Source organism: Orbicella franksi, chromosome 15, assembly GCF_964199315.1.
Source record: "Orbicella franksi chromosome 15, jaOrbFran1.1, whole genome shotgun sequence".
NCBI lineage: Eukaryota > Metazoa > Cnidaria > Anthozoa > Scleractinia > Merulinidae > Orbicella > Orbicella franksi.
In genome coordinates this window covers 8533-29185 of record NC_138159.1, presented here as the reverse complement: position 1 = coordinate 29185, position 20653 = coordinate 8533, and the positions used below count along the sequence as shown (strand labels likewise).

The 20653-nt window shown below is 40.3% G+C and overlaps 1 long non-coding RNA gene across 1 annotated transcript; it reads left to right on the top strand.

The window, feature by feature from the left end:
• The first annotated feature begins 5146 nt into the window (after positions 1-5146).
• LOC145469658 (uncharacterized) lies at positions 5147-16186 on the top strand. The gene is made up of 5 exons (XR_014042351.1): positions 5147-5293; positions 6123-6244; positions 7404-7532; positions 9148-9235; positions 13770-16186. It is a non-coding gene; the product is annotated as an uncharacterized LOC145469658 (long non-coding RNA).
• The last annotated feature ends 4467 nt before the right edge of the window (positions 16187-20653 follow it).

Sequence of the window (20653 nt, the reverse complement as noted above, 5' to 3'; positions counted from 1 at the left end):
ATGCATTTTTCAATTTTAAAAGTCATTATTGAAGGGCTAGCCTAGCCCAATGCAATCCTTAAACGAATTGGAGTCAATCAGGTACTAATTATGTAATTTTTGAGAAATACATGTAATTATACAAAATTATTAAAGTTTAATTTTTAGTTACCCTTCTTTTCAGTGTTATGTGCATAGCAACTATCTTTGAACATGCTATGTAACCTGGCCTATGTCAAAAATGTAAGCACAACTGACTTCTTTACAGTTGAACTCAACTTTTGGTCATGAAAGATGGATTTATTTGACAACAAACTAAGGCTAGGAGTATCAAGAAAACTTTCTGTGAGAGACAAATCAACTGTTTTAAATTTTACATCTTTTGATTATTTACTGAGCGGTAGCAGCAGCAATTCTATGGGGAGTGACCATTGAGAGCTGATTGACTACACTAAAATCATTTGTCTGAATTATCCCGTAAATCAGGTAATTAACATGCAAAGTCCACATTTTCATTCATTTGGAGTCATTAAGTATCATTTATTTGTCATGCGTTCTGCTAATAGTAGCATGTCAAAAGATGGCATGTTGAAAGATAGTCGAACGATGTCTCCTACGCATGTGACACTGAAAGCGGGTGTAAAGCCAATTTTAGTGCTGGATGGGTATGTTAATTTTGCTTTATGACTGGCCCCATGGGAAACAGTGAGTTTTGTTTCTCCTAGCCTCAACCCTGCTCCCCTTTGCCTTGGGAAGCGTTGAGGGTCTTGCCCAGGGAGGGGGGGGGGGAGAGGAGGGTGGGTACCTCAATATATAAAAAATGGGGTTGCTCATCATACATGTACCTTTAAGCGGATAAAAAAAAGTGGTTTTGTTACCTGGCCTCTTAGGGTGCTAATAGCTTCAAAGGGTCCACAGTGTGAGCTTTTGTGGTACCCTTTAGAGTATTGAGCCAAAAAAATATGACAGGAGATTAATAATATTGTTGTTTGGTACCTAATAGGGGTGAAAAAAATAAAAGCAACACCTACAGAACAGGATTTTTGGTACCTTTTGGGGGTTCTTTTCAACATTTCCAACAAGAACCCCCATCCTTTCTATATGGGAGTGCTTCCCCTGCAAGTCTTGGGGGAACAATCAAAACTGACTGATTCCTGTCAGACTCCCAGTAGGATCACAACCTTGTCGTGGTCGGGGGCTTGTGTCTCAGTGACCCTGAGAGCTATGCTGGTAGGAGATTTTGTTTCCAGGTGGGGCCACCCAAGCCAGACAGGTCAAAGGGAAGAGGCCTGACAAAAAGTGATCCACTACTGGCCCTCCAGGTTTGGGGGTGGAAAACAGGGTTAACAACCCAGTCCCATAGAAAGGTATTTGTTATGGAAGCAGTTTCCTATGGGGCCCAAGCCATTATTAAAGTGCTTTAATTTATATATGTATTATCCCACTCACTGAAAGGTCTTATTTATGTTAAAATGCCATTAAATTAGTAAAATTATTTCAGTCATAACAATTTTGAAATCTTCATGCGGAATGTCCTTCTATGAAATTTGATATTCAAATCAAATAGAATAATAGAATGTAAAATCTTGGAAACCTTCCTGAATATAATTAGTCCGCTAAGTCATTTTCCTAAAATCTGTGACATCCCACTAACTTATAAATGGCTTCATTTCAAGCTAACTGATATATACATACATGTACATATGACAGGGTTTGTATGTGTCCTGGAAAACCTGGAAAGTCCTGGAATTCTATTGTGGCATTTTCCAGGACTGAAAAGTCTTGGAAAAAGGCTGCTGGTCCTGGAAAGTTCTGGAAATCTATTAAACTCAAGTAAAAAAAATCTGAAATGTATGGCTGACAGTAAGGAGAATTAACATTGAGATCTTGGGAGTGAAAGGGTTAATGTGAATTTTAGAGTCCTGGAAAAATCAGTCTGAGTCCTGGAAAAGTCCTAGAAATTTGTCTCTAAAAAACGGTATGAACCCTGCATTGTGAGTGATCCAAAATCTGAAGTTATGCGATTGCCGCTGGCATGATTTTTGTTTTGTTTCGTTTAACGAAACAAGAAAAGGACAATATTATCTCAATGTCTTTGTCCTCCTTTCAGTCAGTATATACAGAGAGATTTTTCTCAATGACCTAATGTGGAAACCCAGAGAGGCTTTATTAGGGGTTTTTGCGATACAAGATATTTACAATAGGTGAAAAATTAATGCTATTAATTAATTTTGCTATTGGAAATTAACAGAATATTGTATATTTAGGCCAAACATCAATGGAATGTGGGATACACTGACCTTAAATATGCCTACCTCCCCCCCCCCCCGTTTCCCTAATGGGGCATCAGTAGAATTCCAAGTTAATTTTAAATAGAGATTTGTATATGCTGTTTTCAGTTAAAAGCCTTTTTAAAAAGGAGATTGTGGGCAGGAATGGAAGTAACTAGTGTTGGGTTTTCGCTCATTGTTAAATCTTGTTCGCTTGGCTTAACTCCGACATTGTGATTTATGAAATTTTGTGAAATAAATAATTTGTATGTATGTATGTGCAGTGTGTATTTATTGATGAACAACTGACGAGTGTTTTCGGTTATTCTTTTTTCCTCGCTAAAACCGTGGTGGTGTTAGGGTTTGTGGGGGGTTGTTTAATCTGTTACACAAAAAAGCAACACTTTTCCCTTAGACTAAGAATTTTACCGACTTGTGGGGACGCAACTTGTGTATATTTTTTACCAACTTGTGGGGACCTCTTAAATGACCCCAGTTATATGGTTTAGAAGTCAAAAAAACAGATTTAAGAGGACTTTTTTCGCGGGGACACGAAAATGTCTCCATAATTTGAACAGACCCCACTTTGCTGGTGTGTATTCATATGAATGTCCCCGTAAGTGTGCAGCGGTGAGCACTGAAAGAATAGCCGAGACCGCCTAACGCGCAGCGTGATTTTGACCAAGTTTGGCTCGACTTCGCAAAACTTAAGGAATATTTTCTAGTCTTGGGGACTCTAAACTAACTCGTGATGGCCTTGCTTTTCAGAGAAATGGACACAGGTAAAACGATCGCAGGCTCGGTTTCAACCTTCTAGGCCGAAATTTAGCCCCACTTCATTTTAAGACTGAAAGAGTAGCCGAGACCGGCTTACGCGAAGCGTGATTTTGACCAACTTTGGCTCGATTTTTTTTAACTTTGGAGTTATTTTCCAGCCCCGGGGACTCCAAGCTAAATCCTGATAACCTTGGTTTGCAGTGAAATGGACAGAGGAAAATTATTTAAACGCTCGGTTTCGAGCTTCTAGGCCGAAATATAGCTCGACTTCATTTCAAGACTAAAAGAGTAGCCGAGACCGGCTTACGCGCATCGTGATTCTGACCAACTTTGGCTCGAGTTCCCAGAACTTGCGAAAATTTTCCAGTCCCGGGGAATCCAAACTAACTCCTGATGGCCTTGGTTTGCAGCAAAATGGAGAGAGGAAAAATATTTGAACGCTCGGTTTCGAGCTTCTAGGCCAAAATATAGCCCCGTTTTATTTTAAGACTGAAAAAGTACGCGAGACCGGCTTACGCGCATCGTGATCTTGCCCAACTTTGCCTCGATTTCCCGGGACATGGGGCACATTTTCGGCTCACAAACCGAACAATTTTTCCGAACAAGTTTTCCGAACAATTGTAGTGCGCTAAAAGGGAAGTGTATATACATTGTAATTCGCTAGAAATATTGGGAAATTAACAATTAACAAGCTAAAGGGGAGCTTTCAAAATGCTACAGAAAATCCACGTAGTACAAGACAGCAAAACTTAATTTCATAACAAAAGTTGCGAGGAAACGTGCGTGGGAACAACAGAAAGTTAGATACAAAATAATCTCTGGAAAAACTGCGAATCGCGAGAGGGCACTGAGATACATTGGAGGCGCTGCAAAAAGCCCAAAGCAGAGGTCCCGTAAGGTAAGTGAGGAACTCGCGAACTAATGGACAAAGGACACACACTAGGGAACTCGCGAACTAATGGACAAGGGAAGACGTGAAAAGAGGCAAGAGATAACCAAATTAAACTGATGATCAAATTTACTAGGAGTAGCGTATTGAAAAAAAAAATTAGATGCAGTTAAAGCTCTGGGAGTGGCGCCAAAACAAGGAATACGGAAAGCGGGCTTGGGGGAGGAACACAACCGGGAACCGTCAAGTTAATGAACACAGAGACTGAAGAAAATTCTCGTAAGTAGTTAATACAGGATGTAAAAGACGATGCAAGCTGAACTTCATGACCAAACTCGGAAGGAAACGCGTTAGAGAATTGGAACAGGAAAGGACAGTCAATGTAACGTCTGGAGAAAGCGCTTAAAGTAGGGAGAAACTGCGACGTTAACACGAAGCCTGAGGAACTGAATTTTTCCGCGTTTTGAAAATTAGTGGGAAAGTATTCTCTCGTCAGTATGAATGATCAAGGGATCTGTATAGAGTTTTTAGGAGTATGTGTATTCTAATTCTTCTTCTTGGCCCGAGAAGTATGGGATCATCTGTTCGCACCCGAGATGCATGGGACTACATGCGTGGAAACTTAAAGCCTCAGAGTGTGGGACCATCTTTGCCCAAAATTGTAGAGTGGTTATTATTGTTATTTTTTTTTATACAAAAAAGTGGCCGTTAGCGGTAGGTTCTACTGTACTCGTGGTTCGCACATGTCGTACCGTTAATTTTGCTTAACGGATTGATAGAGGAAAATTGACATTCTTTGCAATCTAGTGGGTTTACGGAGGCGGCTGAATACAGAGGTGAACAGGATTTCAGCTAGCCTGTGAATACTGTTGCCTCTGATACCATATAACTCAGCATACTCTGAAAAGGTCATTTATTTTTTCCCCAGGATCCGAGCCTATTAGGGGAAGAAACAAACGCGCCGCAAAACTTGATGCTGACACTTTCATGGTATTCCTTTCAACAGTTTCCTACAATCAAACAAACAAGCAGTCATCCAGGAATTCGTCAGTTGGAATTATTTGCGGTTCTGCATTTATAATGTTCGCAAGAAGATGAGCCGAAGTTTTTCGTGTCTTGTTGAATAACTAAACCTTAAACTCTTTGATAATGGTGGAATTTGGTGATCCACAGTTGTTGGGGACGGCTTGCCCTCCCCCACCCCTTTCACCCGCTGCGCAGACAACCCCTCTCCCCCCCTCTCCCTCCTGTCTGCCAACCGCTTTTTCCCTCTGATCTTTGCGAGCGTAGTTCGTCTCCGCCATCTTGCACGTGTGAAAGATAAATAGTGGAAAATTGTCCCCATTAGAGATGAGTCTGTTTACATCAAGCTGATTAGGTAACTTCTAATAAAGCTGTAATATTTAACTTTTAAAATCAAAATCGTTACTTGTTTCTCTGTTTGGATCAGCTACAGGCCGTATTTTGTACAGATTCTTAGTTCTTAGATAATTTATAAAGGGAAACAAAGGACGCTCTTGCTTGGATCATGTTGGTGTATTTGATTTGCAGACTGCAGGCTGCAGACTGCAGACTACATTTAAGGCTAAATGGTACTCCAGTTAGCCTGAATATCACTCAGGTTAGCCTGAATAGTTCTCGCATTAGCCTGTTTACCTTTCGCTTTCAAAAATGGAAAGGGGAATACGACATAACCTTCATATATTAGTTGAAAATTCTGCAGTCTGTAGTCTGCAAATGTCATACACTATGATCATGTCTACTAAAGGCACCCACAGTAGAGTGTTAACCAGTGTATTACATTTGCAGACACCAGTTGCTGACTACACTTAGGCCTAAATAGCGCTCAGGTTAGCCTGAATAGATGTCAGGTTAGCCTAAATAGTGCTCAGCTTAACCTGAATAGTGCTCAGTTTAGCTTGTTTACTGTTAGCTTTTGGTAACATAAATGGAAGTACATTATTAGGTAAAAAATCTCCAGTCTGCAGTGTGCTGTCGACAGTTTGCAATCTGCAGATGCCATACACCAAGTGTCAATGGATATCAGCGATCGACATTCCATTGAAATTACCCTTATCTACAAGCATCGGTACAGCTACATGCAGACTACTCTAAACGTAGAAATTCAAAATTCAAAATGGCAGCAGCCAAAAGCTTCCTCTTGTTTTCAGTAACTTCACCCTTGTATGTACAATTTCCTTCCTTAGGTTTTAGGACTTGGTTTGTCTAAACATCCAAACACCATTCTCTCCTGATGCAATACAACACAAGCTTGGCTTACATGTAGTTGCAGAACCAGTAAGGAAAGCAGACTTTTAGTGAAGAAGAGGTAAGTTCTCCAATCAGTAAGCACTTTGATTATCCATTTAAGGTTACTATGATACAAATAAACTTTAGCAGATGTGTTAAATTTAGCTATAGGAATAAGCTTGATGCCAATTCTGTATGGATTTATTTTAAAAGTCAGTGCTGTGGTCTAAGAAGAATTACTAGGAGCCTAAAAGTGCCCAGCACTTCAGCTTATATGAAAAAAGTAAGTTTTTGCAGTCGCTTAAAGGCAAAGTTAGTTGCCTGTGGCACCTGGGTGCTTCTAGAGCACAGGCCTGGAAGTACACTTTGATGACATGAAAAATATTAGCTAAAACTTTCCAAATGCACAGCTACAGCTGTACTCAAACTGCAGGCAGAAGATCCAATACAAAACTAAAAATATCTCAACAATAAACCATCTGTGCTTGTGTCCTGATCACTGCTTCAGGTAACAACCGTGTGACATCTTAATGAGTCTGGTGACAGCTGTCAGTTAGAGCTTAATAATGACTTTGTTTCAAAGATTCAATGTTTCCAATTAATTTTTAAAATTTTTTTTTTCATAAGGTCCCATAGCAATCTATCTGAAAATTGAGAAAAATCTTTTTCATTAAAATTGCCAATTAAACAAATAGATTGTTAACAAATGTTGCTGTGCATCTGTTCAGTAGTAGATTGCAGATGACGTCAAAATGTGGTGACAAAAAAAACAGGGCACAAGGCGATAGCTGAGTGTGTCACTGATGTTCTTGCCACATTTTGATGTCTTCTGTGAACTTTTACTGAACAAGTGCATGGCAACATGGAGTCTGTTTTAACTAGTAGAGGAGCCAAGAAGTGTTTTAATCATCCAGTCATAAGTAAGAACTAATCAAAATGTGAGAATAATTTGACTTGCCTAATTTAGGTTATATGGACACCTGAAGAAAAACTGTCAATGGTTTAAAGTTTTATTGGTATTAAAGTTAAATAGATCAGCCAAAAATGGGTTATGAGAGAATACTAAAGCAAGCATTGAGTTCCCAGGGTAATAGTATTATAATTGCTAAATGGGAATCGGCTGAACCAGATAGCTATTTTTTTCAGGTCCAAACTTGTGTGCTTCAATTTAACTTGATATATTAGGCAGATGAATCAGTTTGACCTTTAAAACTAATGTTGTTTTTTGTTTGATCAAGGGATCTGTAACACTGGGAAGATAATAGAAGAGGGATTGGGACTTATGTGAAGACCCCTAACAATTTCTGGAGATTCAAATTAAGCATCGTATCTTAACGATCGCTGAGCTGGACTATCAGAGCAGTATGGTAAGTGTACATATTGGCCTGTGATCACAGAGTTACTGGGGACATTTCAGTTCTAGATGTACGATATGACAAGAAAGATAAGTCTAACATCAGAATCACACTAACAAGATATTATCTAAGAAACTTTTTTAGGAACCTGGACTTTTTGCATGTACCAAATGGACCTTTTGAATAAGAGATATGTGTATAATGAAAGAACTGGGCCAGATGGGGATTGGTTCTACCTAGCAAATTCTCTTTTTGAATTTTCTGATTGGTGAAGCGAAGAACTGGTCCCACAAAAAAAACAAGTTACAAGATAAGAAACCTGTTTTGGAGCCTGGACTGTCTGCATGCACTGAATGGATCTTGAGCTTTGTACAAGAGATGGGTGTGAGAACTGACCTGTAAAAGGGTGGTTCCATTCAGCAAATTCTCTTCCTGAGTTTTTTGATCTATGAGGCAGAGGCTTGGTCCCACAAAAAAGGTCAAAAATTAGGACTTGTTTGGGAACTTGGACTGTCCTCATACGTTGAATGGATCTTGAGCTTTTAACAAGAGATCAGGGTGTAAGAACTGACTTGTAAAAAGTTTCTTGATCTGTGACGTAGAGACATGGTGTCATGTTTGGATGTTTACTCGTCAATCAAAAACGCACATTTTAAAGAGTTCTGGATTCTGACTTCACAATATAATAACTCACTGAGGGCACTCTGAGAAAGGTATGCAAAATCAAAACGAGGAATCAAAGAATTGTGAATCGAACCGAATGGTCATAATCGCAATTAATGGAGAATTCGATTAATCGTTGCACCACTAGTGCTGAATGGATCAGTTGAGCATAGTACAAGAGATATCTTGGGTAAAAGAACTCACCTGTAAAAGGGTTGGTTCCATCCAGCAAAATCTCTTCCTGAGTTTCATGATCTGTGAGGCCCAGACTTGGTCCCATAAAAAACAGGTGAAAAATAAGAACTTGTGTTGGAGCCAGGACTGTCTTCATGGGCTGAATGGATCTTGGGCTTCGTACAGGAGATGGGTGTAAGAACTGGCCCTCAAGGGAGCTGGTTCCACCAAAAATCTCTTCCTGAGTTTCTTGATCTATGAAGCATAGACTTGGTCCCACAAAAAATGGTACAAAATGAGAACTTGTTTCGGAACCTGGACTGTCTTCATGACTGAATGGATCTTGAGCTTTGTACAGGAGATGGGTGTAAAGACTGACCTGTAAATGGGTTGGTTCCACCCAGCAAATTCTCTTCCTGAGTTTCTTGATCTGTGATGCAAAGACTTGGTCCCACAAAAGAGATACAAAATATTAGGACTTGTTTTGAAACCTGGACTATCGAATGGATTTGGGCTTTTTACAAGAGATGGGTGTAAGAACTGACTTGTAAAAGGTTGCTTCCACCCAGCAAATTCAGATTCTGTGACGAGCCCAAAGAGCATCTACATAGGAGGTTAGAACAGAACTGTAGTACTCATTTATACTCCTAGGCTGAGACAGCCGCTTTCTGAGGGTAAAGTGTCTTACCAGGGTACATTGGCCAGGTACCTTGTGTTAGGAACCAGTCAGCACACAATGCCAGCCATTACTCTGATCTAAATCTTTCTGACCAGTCTTTCTCATTTTCAGGCGGATACAAACTAGGACAAAGCAAGAAGAGGATGAACGCATTTACCGTCATTCAAGATTGATGATTTTATCGCAGTCCAGGACCCAGGTAAACACTTGTTCTTATGCATTGATCGATCCGAAACGTAACCTGGCTCAGTTGCTCTGTTATCCTCCTGAAATTAGATTTGAGAGAACTCTTGTCAACTGGCACAGCTTTATAAGTTCCATACTATTTTAGATTTATCCACATTGGAAGGAAGTGTATTGGGTCTGTGTAATTATCTTTAGAAGTTTCACTGTGATTTCCTTCGTTTCGACATGCTCCGAATAAAATATAGTAGCCAAACGCTCACATGAAAGCAAAAACAAAGGTGTGGCTGACTAGGGCCCTTTAAGTAGAATTTTCTGTCGTTCGCGGCATTTTTGGGGGAGGGTGGCGTAGATAACTATAATAATTTTTCAGAGGATTATATGCGATTGAATATCGTTTTCGTTCACTTTTCTTATGATAACCCAACTCAGGAGAAAATGCGTGAAAAGCCATTCAAAATACAGAAACAATCTCCTTGTTTTTTCGAGTTATAGGAATGCGAGGCCCAGGCGAATGTTTCCACATCTTTTTCGTGTTCGTCAAACTTTCACAAGTGTTTCTGTAATTTGACAGAAACATGGAGAAAGTGTTCTATATTTCGTTGCAAAAATGTTGCGAGAGTAAGAGAGGAAAATTATTCGTTTGTTTCGGTTAATCAAAATGTAAATTTTCTTTGCTCGTGTCTTTATTGTTCTTAGGACCTTCGTCACTTGTGGTCACGTGACAAACCAAACGTGATTGCCGTTTGAGAATGTTATAAACGTTTTGAAATAATTTAAGAACTATGGCTCCTACTGTGAATACAATAAGAATAATAATCGTCCAATGTGGATATTTTGGTAACCTTGCTTAGCTGCTGTCAAATAATTATAAATTTAATCCGGTGGAATTATTCATACCTTCATCTCAATGCTGATTTACCGCCCTGACTGAGTTGACTTGTCGTCAGTCCGAGAAATTACTAGTCAACCACGGACAGTTACTCTTTGATTGTTTACTTTTATGATTTTTTGTAAATTCTATCTCAATATTTTGAAAGGGGTACAAACAGTAAACAAGCGCGTCCGTTGAAAAACAACAGAAGTAAAATAAAAAGATAAAAAGGAAAGAAAAAGGAAAAAATGAAATTCCTCTATTCGAACCTGTGACCGTCTTGAAATCCGGATTGAAGAGTGACAATGATCTCCACTACACCACGCAGCACACATTCGATTTGCGATACAAATAATCACTCAAATATCACAGCTTCTGCCTATTTAGCATTTGAATGCTGCAAAATTTTTTGTGAATATGTCATTGATATCTTGAAAGTTTTAGATTCAGAACCAAGGATAAATTTTGGCCTAAATTATGCGTTTGCAATTTAACAAAATTTCTCAGAGGATTCGTGTAAAGTGCTGCTATGATCAAATTCTCGATATCCATTTTTTTACATTTTCGTACACAATAGGTCTTTCCTAGATATGTTGCCAAATTTCAATCTATTACGAACATTAGGACTCACGTTGTTTGGACCTTCATTTCCGAGAATTTACGGCCGCCATTAATTTTCCTTGTTCCAAGTCTTGGTTGAGAATTGGAGTAAATGACGTCATTTGCTCAAAAATACCACACGGGATGCAATTATAATAACAATTAGTGTAGAAAAATTGCACGAATATAAGAGCCAAAGTTTTTGTTATTCTTTATGGGAATTGTTGTACTAAATTGTTTCATAATTTCAACCCATGCAGTATTTTTGAGAAAATGACGTCATTTACTCCAATTCTCAACCAAGACTTGGAACGAAGAAATTTAATTGCGGCCGCAAATTCTCGGAAGTAAAGGCCCAAAAAACGTGAGTTCTGATGTTCGTAATAGATTGAAATTTGGCAACATAATTAGGAAAGACCTGTTGCGTACGAAAGTGGATATCGAGAATTTGATCATAGGGGCACTTTAATCTGCTATGTGTATTTCAACACATCTATGCATCCTTCTGTGTTTTTTTCTGGCTGCTGGAATTCGTGAAACATGTATTTTACTAAGAGCTTAGGGAGCTTCTTTTGGAGTCACGTGACAATCTAGACATGATTGGTACAACTGCGTCGTCTTGCAAAATTTATCTTCACTGTTAGTCACGCTGCAATTTCATTTTGCCTTGGTGAAAGAATTAAATGTCTATTCAATATGTCTCCTAGAGAATTATTTTATACTTGGAAGTCAGGTGAAGAAATTAATCTCTTAAACAAGAGCATATTATTTTAGGCCTTGCTTATATCTTTTCCCGTTCTTTAAAAGTTTTAAGCGGTCAAAACAGTGGACAGGGGCATCCAAACACAAAACAAGAAGGCAAGAAAGAAAAGTTCCGACCCGTAACCGAACGTGTGTTCATCTAGACTGTGGAGCGGGAATGATCTCCACAAAATTGAATCAAATAGCGTTTGTTTGTTTTCCGTTTCGTTTTGGTTCCTTTTATTACTGCAAGATAGTTTTCATAATGTTGTTTAGGTATGATGAAATCATAAAAATGACATCATACATCTTGGATCCGCGATCTTGGATTGCTGGTATTTTTCAGAAAAAAAGGAAAGAAAATCTAAGGACGTGAAGTCACGTTATGTTCCCCAATAACTTTGAAAAGTCACGACATTTGGCCACTATTGCTGTTAAACTCACGCTTATTGAGCCCCGCCACGCACCCCCCCCCCCCCTCTCCCAGGTCAATATGAAATGGGCATATTTTTTTTTGGCTTCAAAATGAAAAGGAAAGCCAACATTAGCTACGCTACTTTCTGTCGAAAGTTCATCCGTCCGATCATGGGTCTTGAACTTGACAGAAAATAAAAGAGATTAAAGGCCGCCGCACACTGGCCGATTTTTTGTCGGCCGACAAAAAATCTTCACTCTATAGTCTAGTGTACGGTGAATTCAGACAAGTCTGCGACATGATCGGGGCTTGTCGGGCGATATCTGACGGTTCTAGATCTCAAAACGTCTTGTCGGGCCTTGTCGGCTAGTGTGCGGTGGACCAAGACAATTTGTCGGGGCTCGCGCGCTCCTTAACCAATTAGGAAATGTCACGAGAGTCACGTCAGTGGAATAGGCGCCATCTTGATTTTGGATGACTCGGCCCTAAGCCTCAACGCGGTTAGTCGCGACAAAAAATCGGCTAGTGTGCGGCAGCCTTAAGTTACTATTTTTTTATGTTTTTTTTTAAACAAAATTATACACAACAAGCAATCATGACCTAGTACTTTAGTCTTTGGTTGTGATTCATTCTCCGGCACACAGCTTCCACACTTTCCCTCGGAACGAGCTACTTCATTCATGATTGTTAAGACAATAGATCACTAACAAGTCACAAGTATACAATCAGCCTTAAAATAATAGAGGAAGCGGGTACAGCGATTACATCGGCCCAATGAAAATAGAGGTTTCAGAAATATAACGTCTTACTGTGGTGTCTTATCCTTCGTCTAACGAGCTCTCGTGTGTGTGCTACCCTTTCTGTTAAGCTATTACTCCTTTTAAATACCGTAAGTCTTCGAATTAGCGCCCTTGGCGCTTATTTCAAATTTAGCAGAAGACGAGGGCGTTTATTCGAGGGAGGGGGGCGGGGGGGGCGCTTATTTAATTTTTCCTAAATCGTAGCCTGACATGATCATTTTTTTAATATATCATCTGCGCGTAAACACCAACATAAGCTGTTTATTGACATAAAAAGCTGATCCTAAAGCTTAAATCGCGGCACCCCCCCCCCATTAGTGCTTAATGTGTTCACTAAACGTGTTCGCAAACTGAAACAATGTACAAATCTAATACTACATGACGTAAACTATACATCCTTTGTTGTCTCAGTACTCGTCCACAAAGTGGAGGGAGGGGAGGGGGGCGCTTATTTTAAATTTCGGCCGATAGGAGGGGCGCTTATTCGAAGGGGTCGCATGTTCGAGGGGGCGCTAATTCGAGGATTTACGGTATTTAATGAATTTTTAAGATTAAGAAGTATTTACCGAATGGTGCTTAAAGGAGCTGTGTCAAGAATCTAAGCCAAATTTTGACATTCGAAAAATGGCCGCCAAATTGAGTGAAATATAAAAATAACTAATAATTTAGAAACAGTGAAGAAATGATGTAGCAACATTACAATATAAGAGCGCTGTTTTAAAGGCCTATGGAATTGTGCTTTTGAAAGAAAATTTCTCAAGTTTTCAAAAACCTATATTGAAACGGATTGCGATATGGGTTTTTGAAAAACTGTTAGACATGGACAGTTTTTAAACTTAATCTCGTTTGTTTGTCACCTTTAATTATAACGCCCAGGAATTTGTTTGTAATGAAGCTATGGTTTGGTCAGTTAGATCTATAGAATAAATTTTCGCAAAGGTCGTGTTTCATAGCGAGTATTTGGCTAAAAGAAATAACATAGACTTAACTCAGCCGTGACGTAGTCCCTTTTATATGTCATCGTTTGTTTGTTCGTAATGAAACGACAAATTATTCGTAAAATAGTGATAGGCAATATTGCTGTAACTGAATGCTGATAAATTGTTTTCATTTATTCCAGGTAGAACGCTTTTTCAGTCACGAAGTGCAGCTGAGGCCTGGGTGGACTGTTAGTAACCTCAAGATGCATGAATTGATCATACACCATGGATGATGTCTGGGAGTGACTAGCCGATAGGTTTTATGTCTACCGAATAGTGTATGTACCGGTGACAGGTTAGATATCTCTTACTTCGACGAAATAGTTTTTTGAATCCGACTGTGTGGTAAACAGTATTTTAATCTTAACTTAAAACTATTCCCAATCGAGTAGGGACAAAAATTGCTTCTCTGCCTATGAATTTATTTGGTTTGTAAGGCGCGGCAAGAAAACGATGAAACATTTTCTCAACAAAAGTTAATATTTACGATCTGGAAAACCCGCGAAGTTTAGTCATTCAAATTGTTTATTCCAATAACAATGCAGATGGTAATTTTATGGAATGTCATTCTGTAATCATTATAATTTACATGTTGCTGCTGTTGTTCACGTACAGCGCGGCTACCTGAATTTAACCCTTCAATACACACATGTAAAGTGGGGGTTCTGGCGCAGCGCTCACGCACACAGTGAAAGCGTAACGCAACTCCTCATCTAAAGATTCGGAGTTGCGTTACGCTTTCACTGTGTGCGTTCACTTGCGGCCAGAACCCCTACTTTACATGTGTGTGTGTATGTGTGTGAGCGCTGCGCCAGAGCCGTGTGAGCTGTGTGTGCGCCAGATCTGCGAGCGCTGCGCCAGATCGGCGAGCGCCGCGCCAGAACCGTGTGAGCTGTGTGCGCCAGAGCCGTGGCTGCGTTTTAGTAAAATTTGGCGAAAAAGCGGGTCCATCGAAGCTGCAACGTCTGTAATCAATATGCGCGGGTGTGCCCTTCAAAAGTGCACCAGAAAATTTCCCTATTGGAGAAGTGCACGCTCAGTGCATACTGCGCTGACATGGCTGCCGCAAGATACTCGTCCGATGTTCTGCAAAGGTTCTGTCTGAAGAAGGCCCCACGGATTCAGGCCGAAAGAGCCAAAGATGAGCCTTTGCGAGAAGATCAGGAAATGCTGAAAGAGCCCCAAACGTGCACGCAAACAAGAGGGCTTTCGGAAGCGATCCAAAGCTTGCCTCCAGAGCTTCGCGAGAGGATTTTGAAAGAGTTAATCGTGGTAAAAATAAATGAAAAAAATGGGATGGGGTGGGGCATGGTGCACGAAAGTCTTTTAAATCTGCCTTTCTGCAAACACTTTAAGAAGATCGTGAATAAGGTGACTTCTTCTGAATTAACGGGCTGTAGTTTTGAATGCACCTTATGTCTTGTGGAATTAGAAATCAGAAAAAGGATGTTCGAAAAATTTGAGCCGACAAAAAGGTCAAAAGAGGAGAATGTTCTTAAATTCTTAGGCCCCTCTTTAGAGCAAACCTCTGCGCCAGAAAATTTTCCTATTGGAGAAGCGCACGCTCAGTGTATACAGCGCCGGCATGGCTTTCGCAGTGAGCGTAGCTTACATCACACCTTCACAGGACAGGCGGGTAAACGAATCGATCGAAAACGTCTTGGAGATTTTCGAAGAAAGCCTAGTGGAAAAAGACTGGCTCGAGATTGGGTTGACGTCGGGCGAGAACCGAGAATATTTGGAAAAGCTGAAGATCGAAAACTGGCGGCGTTTCGACACGGCAAGAGTGAGATTCGAAGGAGAGCCACGAAAGTTTCTGAAACATCTAAGCGAGAATTTTGAAAGCTATTGCCATCGACAGCTGGAAAGACCATTGAACATATGGCGAAAAATATCAAGAAAAGAATAGTATGCAAGAGCGAGGAGAGACCCCACATTTGTTGGAAGAGGCGGGAAGGGCCGTGCAGCGCCACGCCACGCGAGATGGCGGCGGACAAATAGCTGCATGTGGACTTTCCGAGGCCATTCAAAGCCTCCCTCCAGAGCTTCGTGAGAGGATTCTAAAGGAGTACATCGCGAAAAAAATAAAAGAAAAAAAGGAAATGGGCTGGGCCGAGGTACATGACGAGTTTGAAGAGGCACCCATCTGCGAAAAACGATCAAGAATTGTAAAGGTCATGTTTTGCCGTAAATGCAACTCTTGCGGCCTAAAAGGGCTCTGTTACGAGTGTTTTAAAAACGGAGAAAAACATTATCTCGGCTACCCGGTGTATGACGAGAATGACTACGCCGAAATCTTTCAGAAATTTTACTGAGCGGCTCTGATATAACCTCTGTTTCAATAATTACATTAAAAATACACGGCGGCATTTGCATACCAAAAAAACATGCTTGTAAGTGTTCACTTGATTGCGTTTCTCGTGAATGAATATTTCACGCCTGAGTGGCAGAGACAAGTGCGTGATATTACACGCGAAGCTGTTGAATGCTTTCATGACGCGGTTCCGGTTGAGGCGACACAGCTTCCCGTTGTGAATTCCTGAAGGCTTCAGTTTAAGCACGTTGCATTCATCTTTTTTTTTTTATTATTATTATTATTATTAATTATCTATTTTTTACAGCACGCATACTTACATTATTAATTACAAAAAAAACTACGTATAAAACTACAACAATACAGCTACTTACGCTAATTACAACTTGCTCTAATTACAATGCTTGACGGAACAACAGTATTATTTAAACCGCTTACGTTACACTACTTTTTAATCGCGGACAATTACTACAAACTTTTACTACGGTTACTAGAACTAGTGAAAACTGCAAAAAAAAAAAAAAAAAAAAAATGACAAAAAAGCGACAATTTACAGTATATTTAGCTATATTTACAGTTTAACTTGCACCTTTGCTCTGCTAGTTTCTATTTCTATTTTGTTTTTAAGGATAGCCAAGAAAGCGTCTAAGAAATAATCTTCCTCATTTTTTGAAGCAGTGTAAATATAATATTTTGCAATTATTGTACAGAGGTTTAAACCGAGACACAGAGGCACGGTGTCTGTGATGCCGTAAAGCATTCATCTTGGCTTCAGTTGAAGCGATCAGGAATTTTCAAAGCCACCAGGAATGTTGAAGTCAAAAGGAATTTTACAGGCGGATTTCATTTTTTTTTTCCACAGTTTGTTAGAATACGGTATTTCTTCTCGGCCTGGCCAATAAAAAAGGCACTTTTCACCTTTTTTCAAGGAAAAATTGGGCACGAAACGCAGTAGAACAAAGAGACTTCACTAGAGCAATAAAAAGAAACAGCTGATCGGGGGGTTTTCCCTATTTCGCACATGACTGCGTCAGTGAGTAACCTCGAAAGTTCAAGGCCATTTATGTGGCGTGACAGACACCGCAATCAGCTGTTTTTGACAAGACAAAGAGAGAGTTTTGTGTTTTTTCGCTCGAAATTCAGTTCGAAGCGGGAGGTTTCGTGATTTTTTTAATCATTTCCGCTTCAAGTCTGCCGCGGATGTCTTTCTCAAGTTTTTGGACATCAACATCAGGAAGCTTTCTCGTTGATGGTTGGCGAAGCATCCTTGCCCGGACCTGATCTTTCAGAAAGTTGTATTGCTGAAACTCCGAAAGGATAGTGTCGAACTCGTGGGAAGACACCCCGTTGTTGTTCAAAGCATACATACATACATACATACATACATACATACATACATACATGATTTATTTGATAAAGCAGGTTACAGGTCAATTGGCAAGACGTTAAGTCCTGATGTGGACCTGCACTATCTAAGATAATAAATTACAATAAGATCCTACATAATACATGATCCAAAATTTATTTACAATAGCTGAATAAATAATGATAGGTAAAATAGATGAATTAATAACAATGTACAGTAAAAATAAATAAATTAATTAATCAAAAATATTTGAAGTCCAGAGATTTGTTAGTAACGCAGCAGGACGCTTTAGTGAAACTGATAGAATTTAAGAGACTCTTATTTCCCTTAAGTTTTTTCTTGAAAGAATCAAGGTTAGAGCAAGACTTGATGTCATCGGGAAGGAAATTCCAAGATAATGCAGCACGATGTTTAAAAGAAGATCTTCCCACTTCTGTTCTTGGTCTATCCACCTCAAAATTTAAGGATTTTCTAAAGCTATAAGTAGACTCGGGTTTCACTAGTAAGTCCTTTAGAGGATTGGTGCTATTTCCATGGTAAATATTGTATGTAATAACTAAAAGTCTCTTAATGTAAAATGAAACAATAGGGTTCCAATATGGAGCGTTCCTGATGTGATCACCATGGATGTAATGCGGTAGACTATTAATAATTCTTGTTGCTCTCAAATGAATTCGGTCTAAATCATCTAACAAAGCTGGAGAACAAGATCCCCAGACTGCAATACCATATAGGACACTGGGGATGATTGTTTTATAATAAATAGTTTCCAAGACTGGTTTTGGTAGGAACTTTATCCGTTTTAAGACTGCAACTTTGTTACTGAAGGACTTACAAACGTTCCCGATGTGTTCATACCATGATAGCTTGTTGTCGATTGTTAACCCAAGACATTTGGATGATTGTTTGTACTCAATAGTGCTACTGCCGTAAGTCAAACGTCGCAAGGGACCAATAAAGCTCTGTCTTGAAATTATCAGGGCTTCCGTCTTCGATTCTTGGGCTATTAATCTGTTAGACTGACACCAGGTGTATACCTGGTCTAAAATGGATTGCAGTGTCAGGGTGATATTGTCGATATCCTTGCTAATTGTGTAAATTGTGGTATCATCAGCAAACATAAAGACATTACCACTTGTTATCGATTCAGGAAGATCGTTTACAAAGATTGAAAATAATTTGGGCCCTAAAATTGAGCCTCGGGGGACTCCAAACGTAATGGTTTTGGGCTCGGACTGATATTCTGATAATTGGACAAACTGCTTACGTGCAGACATGTAATCATCAAGCCAGGAAAGCAGGTCACCTGATACACCAATGGCTTTTAGCTTTTCTTTCTTTTCTTTCTTTAGCTTTCCGGAAATCGATAAAAAGGACACCCACTTTCAGGCCCTTGTCCAGTGCATTTCTCCAAGTCTCTGTTAGATGAAGTAAAAGGCTCTCAGTTGATAGAAGTTCGAGAGCGTTCGAGAGAAGTCTGTTGATGGTGTCGCGCTTGGCAACGGCGAGCGTGGTGATCTCTTGATGCTTCTTGATCTTCGAGTTAAGCTTTTTGCCGGCGAGAATCAACGCAAACGAAACGGGAGCGAAGCACCCACCAGCGCCGCCAAGAGGAACGGCAGCCAGCAAGCCAACCACATACAGAGCGGAGCCAAAACTCGCGCTGGAAAACGCTGCCGAGAGAACGCTGGAGCCGGCGGCGCCCCAATTAACGAACTTTCTCACGCGTTTGTATTTTTTTGCGAGGATGCGATAGTGGTGGACCTTGCCGGCCAATGTGTTGGAAATCTCGTTGACCTTCTGCAAGCGGAAATTTTGAGAAGGCTCTGCCTCCACCACCGGATATAGTGGCTTGGCAGGCGGCGCGCTTGGTGGCAACAGATTTGCCGAAGACATTGCGTATATAAGAAATTAATTTAACTCTAATTCAAAAAGAAGCGGCAGGCCTTTGAAATCAAAGAGTTCGCCATTTTCATCTTTCACTTTTAAGGTGATGCTGTTTATGAACTTGTCTGTAGAAGCGTCACGGAAAACGTTGTGCAATGAGTCGATGTTATACTTGACTTTTTCATAAGGCTTTCCTCTGACATCAACCTTGGCAACAAGGTCTGACCTCTTTCCATTCAAAAAGTTTTTTGTCGAGTCGATGAGATCGCAGTGGATAAAGTAGCAACTTGGGCTGTTAAGCTTTTTGATATATTCCTCTTTCCTCATATTTCTCCCGACTCCAAGAAAATTGGCCACACTGTAATCAACGGAAACTTCTTTCGGTTGATTAGCGTTGAGTGCATTACCAGCGGCGGTTGTAATTTTAAGAACAGAATTGGGGTTATTCGTTTCCAAGACCATTTTCCCTTTTTTCTTGTGATATTCAAAACTGGATTGCAGTTCTTTTACGATGCTCTCGACATTGTAATGCCCTTGAGGCAATGATGCAACCACGTCGTCGGTTCCTTTGAAAAACATTCTGCCAACACGACTCAGATTATGCCACGAGTTGAAAAAAGAACAACTCAAAAGTCTGGCATAACTTGCTCCTGGTAGCGGTTCTTCAAAATAGATGGTCTCGCCATTCTGTTGCGTGACAAGAGTGAGAACAACCATTTTTATATTCAACAAATAAATTATGTTGAAAATACATGGCGAATGTGTGGAACAGTCCTGCGTTAAAAAAAGCGAACGCGGCGAAGAAAAAGGCGTGGATAAGCTTTTTAAAACGCTTACCCAAAGCCGACAAAACCCGGTTCATCTCACAAGCAACGATCGACGAGAAAAATAACGTGACCGCAGAGGTGTTTTTCAAAGAAAGTGAAGACTCGTTTCAAAGCGTCTTCGGTTCAGATAAAAAATACTGGAGCACCGAAATGAAAGAAGCGCTTGGTTTGGGAGACAGCGGGGGTTTTCCTTACCAACTGTCGCCGCTTGGCTCAAAAATTTCCTTGCCCATCCCTGCCGTACCTTTCGATGGCAAAGCGCAAAGTTTGAAAAAATATTCGACGCCCAAATCCAAATATACGTCACGCCTAAACAATATTTCACAACGAAATTCCGACAAATATTTCAAAACACCAAACTCAGGCACACGTCGGCAGTCGAATCAAAACGCTGGCTGGGAGGGCCTGACATGAAATATTGGCTGCAGCAGCTCAACTTCGCTGTTTTCTGCACGACCCAGGGGTGCGGAGTTTCTCGCGAAATCTTTGACAGCGGGATGGATCTCCCCCCGCAGATAAGAGCTTTCTACAAATTCCACGTGTACTTAATGGTCAGGCGGATTTTGTGGCAGCTTGGAGGAATTCAGAACATGAGCGCTTTGCCCGGAGACCCGCCGTTCAACCAGTACA